Raw genomic sequence first — 10,000 nt, forward strand, 5'->3', positions numbered from 1 at the left:
CCACCCTCTTCAACATATATATCAACGAATTGGCGAGGGCACTAGAAAAGTCTGCAGCACCCGGCCTCCCCTGCTAGAATCCAAAGTCAAATGTCTGCTGTTTGCTGATGATCTGGTGCTTCTGTCACCAACCAAGGAGGGCCTACAGCAGCACCTAGATCTTATGCACAGATTCTGTCAGACCTGGGCCCTGACAGTAAATCTCAGTAAGACCAAAATAATGGTGTTCCAAAAAGGTCCAGTCACCAGGACCACAAATACAAATTCCATCTAGACACTGTTGCCCTAGAGCACACAAAAAACTATACATACCTTGGCCTAAACATCAGCACCACAGGTAACTTCCACAAAGCTGTGAACGATCTGAGAGACAAGGCAAGAAGGGCATTCTATGCCATCAAAAGAAACATAAATTTCAACATACCAATTAGGATCTGGCTAAAAATACTTGAATCAGTCATAGAGCCCATTGCCCTTTATGGTTGTGAGGTCTGGGGTCCGCTCACCAACCAAGACTTCACAAAATGGGACAAACACCAAATTGAGACTCTGCACGCAGAATTCTGCAAAAATATCCTCCGTGTACAACGTAGAACACCAAATAATGCATGCAGAGCAGAATTAGGCCGATACCCACTAATTATCAAAATCCAGAAAAGAGCTGTTAAATTCTACAACCACCTAAAAGGAAGCGATTCACAAACCTTCCATAACAAAGCCATCACCTACAGAGAGATGAACCTGGAGAAGAGTCCCTAAGCAAGCTGGTCCTGGGGCTCTGTTCACAAACACAAACACACACTACAGAGCCCCAGGACAGCAGCACAATTAGACCCAACCAAATCATGAGAAAACAAAAAGATAACTACTTAACACATTGGAAAGAATTAACAAAAAAACAGAGCAAACTAGAATGCTATTTGGCCCTACACAGAGAGTACACAGCGGCAGAATACCTGACCACTGTGACTGACCCAAAATTAAGGAAAGCCCTGACTATGTACAGACTCAGTGAGCATAGCCTTGCTATTGAGAAAGGCCGCCGTAGGCAGACATGGCTCTCAAGAGAAGACAGGCTATGTGCTCACTGCCCACAAAATGAGGTGGAAACTGAGCTGCACTTCCTAACCTCCTGCCCAATGTATGACCATATTAGAGAGACATATTTCCCTCAGATTACACAGATCCACAAAGAATTTGAAAACAAATCCAATTTTGAAAAACTCCCATATCTACTGGGTGAAATTCCACAGTGTGCCATCACAGCAGCAAGATTTGTGACCTGTTGCCACGAGAAAAGGGCAACCAGTGAAGAACAAACACCATTGTAAATACAACCCATATTTATGCTTATTTATTTTATCTTGTGTCCTTTAGCCATTTGTACATTGTTAGAACACTGTATATATATATAATATGACATTTGTAATGTCTTTACTGTTTTGAAACTTCTGTATGTGTAATGTTTACTGTTAATTTTAGTTGTTTTTCACTTTATATATTCACTTTGTATGTTGTCTACCTCACTTGCTTTGGCAATGTTAACACATGTTTCCCATGCCAATAAAGCCCTTGAATTGAATTGAATTGAATTGAGAGAGAGAGAGAGAGGGAGGGATAGAGAGAGAGAGAGGAGAGAGAGAGACAGAGAGAGAGAGAGAGAGAGAGAGAGAGAGAGAGAGAGAGAGAGAGAGAGAGAGAAAGAGAGAGAGAGAGTGGAGAGAGAAAGAGAGTGGAGAGAGAGAGAAAAAGAGAGAGAAACTGCTGTCAGTGGAGGGAGGGAAGGCTTATGGGTATTGTAATATTGTAGTGGCAGTATGGTAGTGTGGGGGTAGCCAGCTAGAGGGGGATTGATGGGGGATGGAGGGATAGAGGGATGGAAGATAGAGGGATGGGGAGGAGGAGGATAATCAACATGTCCATCACTGGAGTGGGATAAACAATGCTGTACCATTCTTGTGTCCTCACACTGAATAGAACAGACCCCCAATAGTGGGCCAGGGGAACACAACCCTACAAGTCAGAATGTCAGAGGTACCATCTCAGTGGCTGGCATAGAAACCCAGGATTGTACAAACAACCTCTCTATCTCTCTCTCTCTCTCTCTCTCTCTCTCTCTCTCTCTCTCTCTCTCTCTCTCTCTCTCTCTCTCTCTCTCTCTCTCTCTCTCTCTCTCTCTCTCTCTCTCTCTCTCTCTCTCTCTCTCTCTCTCTCTCTCTCTCATAACAGACAAGCACTCTGGACGTGAACAACAGGATTAAGTAGAGAGAGAAATGGGTAGGTAGGTAGAGAGAGAGAGACATTATCTGTCTGTGAGCACAACACCCTCTAGTCTCTTTCTACCCCTCTCTCTCTAACTCATATCGTTTGCACATTCAGCTTGCAATTTTTTCTTAACTTCTTTGGAAAATACTGTAGCCAACAGATAAAATACTGTAGCAAACAGATAAAATACTGTAGCCAACAGATAAAATACTGTAGCAAACAGATAAGAAATTAAATATCAGCATGCATGAGAAATGATGAAACAGGAAGATACCAAACTCAACAGCTTTTCAGACTAGTAACGAAACCTGAATGGGATCCAAAGTTCACCACGTATTGCCACTCTACTACAAAACCCACATTCACAAGACAGAAATCTTATCAAGATATATAATCTAATATATATATATATAATTTCTTCACAATCTAAAATAATCCAACTATTGCAGTTTGCAGAACAACTGAGAAGCAAAAGAGGCCAAAAGCCCAAGTTTGGTAGACTGCTCCTTTATTACCAGCCGCTGTTAGTTAAAGGACACCTGAGACATAAGACAAGAGACACATGTCCCGTTACAAACCACTTGTTACACAGCAAGCTTCTCCACACAAACACACACACACACACACACATGCCATGCAATCAGTTCTTAGGTTTACCTTTCATAGCTGAGATCACAAAATACATCCTTAAAGTCCTGGGTCCATGGAATTATAATAGCACAGTTGCCCTATTCAAAGCTCTCTCCTGTCTCTCTCGTTCCCTCTCTCTCCTGTCTCTCTCGTTCCCTCTCTCTGTCTCTCTAGTTCCCTCTCTCCTGTCTCTCTCGTTCCCTCTCTCTGTGTCTCTCTCGTTCCCTCTCTCTCTGTCTCTCTGGTTCCCTCTCTCCTGTCTCTTGCGGTATCAGCAGCAGCTGCCTGCTTCACACAGATCTGTCTCTGCACTCGCTGACCACATGAGAGAATCCATGTGATGTGACGTCGGCTCAAAGCTCCGCCCCCAAACATCGGAACCTTTGCTCTCAGTGGCAGGGCAGCCGGCCAATAGGGTGTGAGGGAAGGGAAGGGGGTGTGGTCTGTTAGTGACAGCTCTGGTAGAGACGCCTGGCTCTGTTTGGCTGTCTCTTTATACACTCTGTCTCTGTCTCTCTGCTCTGTCTCTCTGTCTCTCTGTCTCTGTGTCTCTGTGTCTCTGTGTCTCTGTCTCTCTGTCTCTGTCTGTCTCTCTCTCTGTCTCTCTCTCTGTCTGTCTCTGTCTGTCTGTCTCTGTCTCTCTGTCTCTGTCTCTCTGTCTCTCTGTCTCTGTCTCTGTATCTATCCCCCCTCACAATTTCAATTCAATTCAATTTAAGGGCTTAATTGTCATGAGAAACATGTGTTAACATTGCCAAAGCAAGTGAAATAGATAATATACAAAAGTTAAATAAACAATGATAATTAACATTAGTCATTATGCTCACAGAAGTTCCAAAAGAATAAAGGCATTACAAATATCATATTATATGTATATACAGTGCCTTGCGAAAGTATTCAGCCCCCTTGAACTTTGCGACCTTTTGCCACATTTCAGGCTTCAAACATAAAGATATAAAACTGTATTTTTTGTGAAGAATCAACAACAAGTGGGACACAATCATGAAGTGGAACGACATTTATTGGATATTTCAAACTTTTTTAACAAATCAAAAACTGAAAAATTGGGCGTGTTCAAGTTCAAGGGGGCCGAATACTTTCGCAAGGCACTGTATATACAGGGTTGTAACGATGTGCAAATAGTTAAAGTATACAAGGGAAAATAAATAAACATAAATATGGGTTGTATTTACAATGGTGTTTGTTCTTCACTGGTTGCCCTTTTCTTGTGGCAACAGGTCACAAATCTTGATGCTGTGATGTCACACTGTGGTATTTCACCCAGTAGATATGGGAGTTTATCAAAATTGGATTTGTTTTCAAATTCTTTGTGGATCTGTGTAATCTGAGGGAAATATGTGTCTCTAATATGGTCATAGATCTCTCCCTCTCTCCACCACCTTCTCTCTTTGTCATTGTCAGGAGCTGGCTGGCTGGAGACAGGCTGTTGTCACTCGTCTTATATGCTGTTACTTTCTAAAAGGGGTGTCACAGAGGTGTTAGGTGGCACAAGGACCTTTCCTGATAGGCTCTGCCTCCTCCCAGTGCACCATGACGAGGACAGGAAACTAACATGACCGAGAGAGAAAGAGAATGAAGATGGCAAGAGTGTCAGAGAAGGAGAGAGAGAGAGAAAGAGGTCGTAGTCTAATCATCCAGCCTACTGTTCCTACTGTCCTCTCCTTCCTCATCTACTCCCAGCCTCTACAGACTCCAGCCTACTGTTCCTACTGTCCTCTAGTTCCTCATCCACTCCCAGCCTCTACAGACTCCAGCCTACTGTTCCTACTGTCCTCTCCTTCCACCTCTAAACCAGGTGAGTCTCTACCCCCCAGACTGTTCCTACTGTCCTCTCCTTCCTCATCCACTCCCAGCCTCTACAGACTCCAGCCTACTGTTCCTACTGTCCTCTCCTTCCACCTCTAAACCAGGTGAGCCTCTACCCCCAGACTGTTCCTACTGTCCTCTCCTTCCTCATCCACTCAAAGCCTCTACAGACTCCAGCCTACTGTTCCTACTGTCCTCTCCTTCCACCTCTAAACCAGGTGAGCCTCTATCCCCCAGACTGTTCCTACTGTCCTCTCCTTCCTCATCCACTCAAAGCCTCTACAGACTCCAGCCTACTGTTCCTACTGTCCTCTCTTTCCACCTCTAAACCAGGTGAGCCTCTACCCCCCAGACTGTTCCTACTGTCCTCTCCTTCCACCTCTAAACCAGGTGAGCCTCTACCCCCCAGACTGTTCCTACTGTCCTCTCCTTCCACCTCTAAACCAGGTGAGTCTCTACCCCCAGACTGTTCCTACTGTCCTCTCCTTCCACCTCTAAACCAGGTGAGCCTCTACCCCCAGACTGTTCCTACTGTCCTCTCCTTCCACCTCTAAACCAGGTGAGTCTCTACCCCCCAGACTGTTCCTACTGTCCTCTCCTTCCTCCTCCACTCCCAGCCTCTACAGACTCCAGCCTACTGTTCCTACTGTCCTCTCCTTCCTCATCCACTCCCAGCCTCTACAGACTCCAGCCTACTGTTCCTACTGTCCTCTCCTTCCACCTCTAAACCAGGTGAGTCTCTACCCCCCAGACTGTTCCTACTGTCCTCTCCTTCCACCTCTAAACCAGGTGAGCCTCTACCCCCCAGACTGTTCCTACTGTCCTCTCCTTCCACCTCTAAACCAGGTGAGCCTCTACCCCCCAGACTGTTCCTACTGTCCTCTCCTTCCTCATCTACTCCCAGCCTCTACAGACTCCAGCCAACTGTTCCTACTGTCCTCTCCTTCCTCATCTACTCCCAGCCTCTACAGACTCCAGCCTACTGTTCCTACTGTCCTCTCGTTCCTCATCCACTCCCAGCCTCTACAGACTCTAGCCTACTGTTCCTACTGTCCTCTCGTTCCTCATCCACTCCCAGCCTCTACAGACTCCAGCCTACTGTTCCTACTGTCCTCTCCTTCCACCTCTAAACCAGGTGAGTCTCTACCCCCAGACTGTTCCTACTGTCCTCTCCTTCCACCTCTAAACCAGGTGAGTCTCTACCCCCAGACTGTTCCTACTGTCCTCTTCTTCCTCATCCACTCAAAGCCTCTACAGACTCCAGCCTACTGTTCCTACTGTCCTCTCTTTCCACCTCTAAACCAGGTGAGTCTCTACCCCCATACTGTTCCTACTGTCCTCTCTTTCCACCTCTAAACCAGGTGAGCCTCTACCCCCAGACTGTTCCTACTGTCCTCTCCTTCCACCTCTAAACCAGGTGAGTCTCTACCCCCCAGACTGTTCCTACTGTCCTCTCCTTCCTCCTCCACTCAAAGCCTCTACAGACTCCAGCCTACTGTTCCTACTGTCCTCTCCTTCCACCTCTAAACCAGGTGAGCCTCTACCCCCAGACTGTTCCTACTGTCCTCTCCTTCCTCATCCACTCAAAGCCTCTACAGACTCCAGCCTACTGTTCCTACTGTCCTCTCTTTCCACCTCTAAACCAGGTGAGCCTCTACCCCCAGACTGTTCCTACTGTCCTCTCCTTCCACCTCTAAACCAGGTGAGCCTCTACCCCCAGACTGTTCCTACTGTCCTCTCCTTCCACCTCTAAACCAGGTGAGTCTCTACCCCCAGACTGTTCCTACTGTCCTCTCCTTCCACCTCTAAACCAGGTGAGCCTCTACCCCCAGACTGTTCCTACTGTCCTCTCCTTCCACCTCTAAACCAGGTGAGTCTCTACCCCCAGACTGTTCCTACTGTCCTCTCCTTCCTCCTCCACTCCCAGCCTCTACAGACTCCAGCCTACTGTTCCTACTGTCCTCTCCTTCCTCATCCACTCCCAGCCTCTACAGACTCCAGCCTACTGTTCCTACTGTCCTCTCCTTCCACCTCTAAACCAGGTGAGTCTCTACCCCCAGACTGTTCCTACTGTCCTCTCCTTCCACCTCTAAACCAGGTGAGCCTCTCTACCCCCAGACTGTTCCTACTGTCCTCTCCTTCCACCTCTAAACCAGGTGAGCCTCTACCCCCAGACTGTTCCTACTGTCCTCTCCTTCCTCATCTACCTCCCAGCCTCTACAGACCCAGCCAACTGTTCCTACTGTCCTCTCCTTCCTCATCTACTAAACCCAGCCTCTACAGACTCCAGCCTACTGTTCCTACTGTCCTCTCGTTCCTCATCCACTCCCAGCCTCTACAGACTCTAGCCTACTGTTCCTACTGTCCTCTCGTTCCTCATCCACTCCCAGCCTCTACAGACTCCAGCCTACTGTTCCTACTGTCCTCTCCTTCCACCTCTAAACCAGGTGAGTCTCTACCCCCAGACTGTTCCTACTGTCCTCTCCTTCCACCTCTAAACCAGGTGAGTCTCTACCCCCCAGACTGTTCCTACTGTCCTCTTCTTCCTCATCCACTCAAAGCCTCTACAGACTCCAGCCTACTGTTCCTACTGTCCTCTCTTTCCACCTCTAAACCAGGTGAGTCTCTACCCCCATACTGTTCCTACTGTCCTCTCTTTCCACCTCTAAACCAGGTGAGCCTCTACCCCCCAGACTGTTCCTACTGTCCTCTCCTTCCACCTCTAAACCAGGTGAGCCTCTACCCCCAGACTGTTCCTATTGTCCTCTCCTTCCACCTCTAAACCAGGTGAGCCTCTACCCCCATACTGTTCCTACTGTCCTCTCCTTCCACCTCTAAACCAGGTGAGCCTCTACCCCCAGACTGTTCCTACTGTCCTCTCCTTCCACCTCTAAACCAGGTGAGCCTCTACCCCCATACTGTTCCTATTGTCCTCTCCTTCCACCTCTAAACCAGGTGAGCCTCTACCCCCCAGACTGTTCCTATTGTCCTCTCCTTCCACCTCTAAACCAGGTGAGTCTCTAACCCCATACAGTTCCTACTGTCCTCTCCTTCCACCTCTAAACCAGGTGAGTCTCTACCCCCCATACTGTTCCTACTGTCCTCTCCTTCCACCTCTAAACCAGGTGAGCCTCTACCCCCATACTGTTCCTACTGTCCTCTCCTTCCACCTCTAAACCAGGTGAGCCTCTACCCCCATACTGTTCCTACTGTCCTCTCCTTCCACCTCTAAACCAGGTGAGCCTCTACCCCCATACTGTTCCTACTGTCCTCTCCTTCCACCTCTAAACCAGGTGAGCCTCTACCCCCATACTGTTCCTACTGTCCTCTCCTTCCACCTCTAAACCAGGTGAGCCTCTCTACCCCCATACTGTTCCTACTGTCCTCTCCTTCCACCTCTAAACCAGGTGAGCCTCTACCCCCAGACTGTTCCTACTGTCCTCTCCTTCCACCTCTAAACCAGGTGAGCCTCTACCCCCATACTGTTCCTACTGTCCTCTCCTTCCACCTCTAAACCAGGTGAGTCTCTACCCCCATACTGTTCCTACTGTCCTCTCCTTCCACCTCTAAACCAGGTGAGTCTCTACCCCCAGACTGTTCCTACTGTCCTCTCCTTCCACCTCTAAACCAGGTGAGTCTCTACCCCCAGACTGTTCCTACTGTCCTCTCCTTCCACCTCTAAACCAGGTGAGTCTCTACCCCCAGACTGTTCCTACTGTCCTCTCCTTCCACCTCTAAACCAGGTGAGTCTCTACCCCCAGACTGTTCCTACTGTCCTCTCCTTCCACCTCTAAACCAGGTGAGTCTCTACCCCCAGACTGTTCCTACTGTCCTCTCCTTCCACCTCTAAACCAGGTGAGTCTCTACCCCCAGACTGTTCCTATTGTCCTCTCCTTCCACCTCTAAACCAGGTGAGTCTCTACCCCCATACTGTTCCTACTGTCCTCTCCTTCCACCTCTAAACCAGGTGAGTCTCTACCCCCATACTGTTCCTACTGTCCTCTCCTTCCACCTCTAAACCAGGTGAGTCTCTACCCCCCATACTGTTCCTACTGTCCTCTCCTTCCACCTCTAAACCAGGTGAGCCTCTACCCCCATACTGTTCCTACTGTCCTCTCCTTCCACCTCTAAACCAGGTGAGTCTCTACCCCCAGACTGTTCCTACTGTCCTCTCCTTCCACCTCTAAACCAGGTGAGCCTCTACCCCCCAGACTGTTCCTATTGTCCTCTCCTTCCACCTCTAAACCAGGTGAGTCTCTAACCCCATACAGTTCCTACTGTCCTCTCCTTCCACCTCTAAACCAGGTGAGTCTCTACCCCCATACTGTTCCTACTGTCCTCTCCTTCCACCTCTAAACCAGGTGAGTCTCTACCCCCATACTGTTCCTACTGTCCTCTCCTTTCACCTCTGAATCAGGTGAGTCTCTACCCCCATACTGTTCCTACTGTCTTCTCCTTTCACCTCTGAATCAGGTGAGTCTCTACCCCCATACTGTTCCTACTGTCCTCTCCTTCCACCTCTAAACCAGGTGAGTCTCTACCCCCATACTGTTCCTACTGTCCTCTCCTTCCACCTCTGAATCAGGTGAGTCTCTACCCCCATACTGTTCCTACTGTCCTCTCCTTTCACCTCTGAATCAGGTGAGTCTCTACCCCCATACTGTTCCTACTGTCCTCTCCTTCCACCTCTAAACCAGGTGAGCCTCTACCCCCCATACTGTTCCTACTGTCCTCTCCTTCCACCTCTAAACCAGGTGAGTCTCTACCCCCCATACTGTTCCTACTGTCCTCTCCTTCCACCTCTAAACCAGGTGAGCCTCTACCCCCATACTGTTCCTACTGTCCTCTCCTTTCACCTCTGAATCAGGTGAGCCACACAGAGCCTCTACTGTGTTTACTTACGTTTATCCTCCACTACAAGCACACACACACACACACACACACACACACACACACACACACACACACACACACACACACACACACACACACACACACACACACACACACACACACACACACACACGGGGCACACACACACACGGGCACACACACACACACACACACACACACACACAGGGGCACACACACACACGGGCACACACATAGACACACACACAGGGGCACACACACAGGCACACACATGGGCCAACGACTGACTGTCTCTACAACAACATAGACTGACCCTTGGACTCACAGGAAGAATGCGTCTGCTGTTTGATTCAGTTGATGATGTGACTCTCGTAACATTGAGTAATGTTTGATTCAGTTGATGATG

At 48.4% G+C, this 10,000-nt stretch overlaps 1 pseudogene; it reads right to left on the reverse strand.

Annotated features, from left to right (window-relative positions):
- LOC121844951 overlaps positions 1 to 3,389 on the reverse strand; it is a 73,122-nt pseudogene extending 69,733 nt beyond the window's left edge.
- Between the last annotated feature and the right edge of the window lie 6,611 nt (positions 3,390 to 10,000).

This window comes from Oncorhynchus tshawytscha, unplaced genomic scaffold (genome assembly GCF_018296145.1).
Source record: "Oncorhynchus tshawytscha isolate Ot180627B unplaced genomic scaffold, Otsh_v2.0 Un_contig_3359_pilon_pilon, whole genome shotgun sequence".
Classification (NCBI taxonomy): Eukaryota; Metazoa; Chordata; class Actinopteri; order Salmoniformes; family Salmonidae; genus Oncorhynchus; species Oncorhynchus tshawytscha.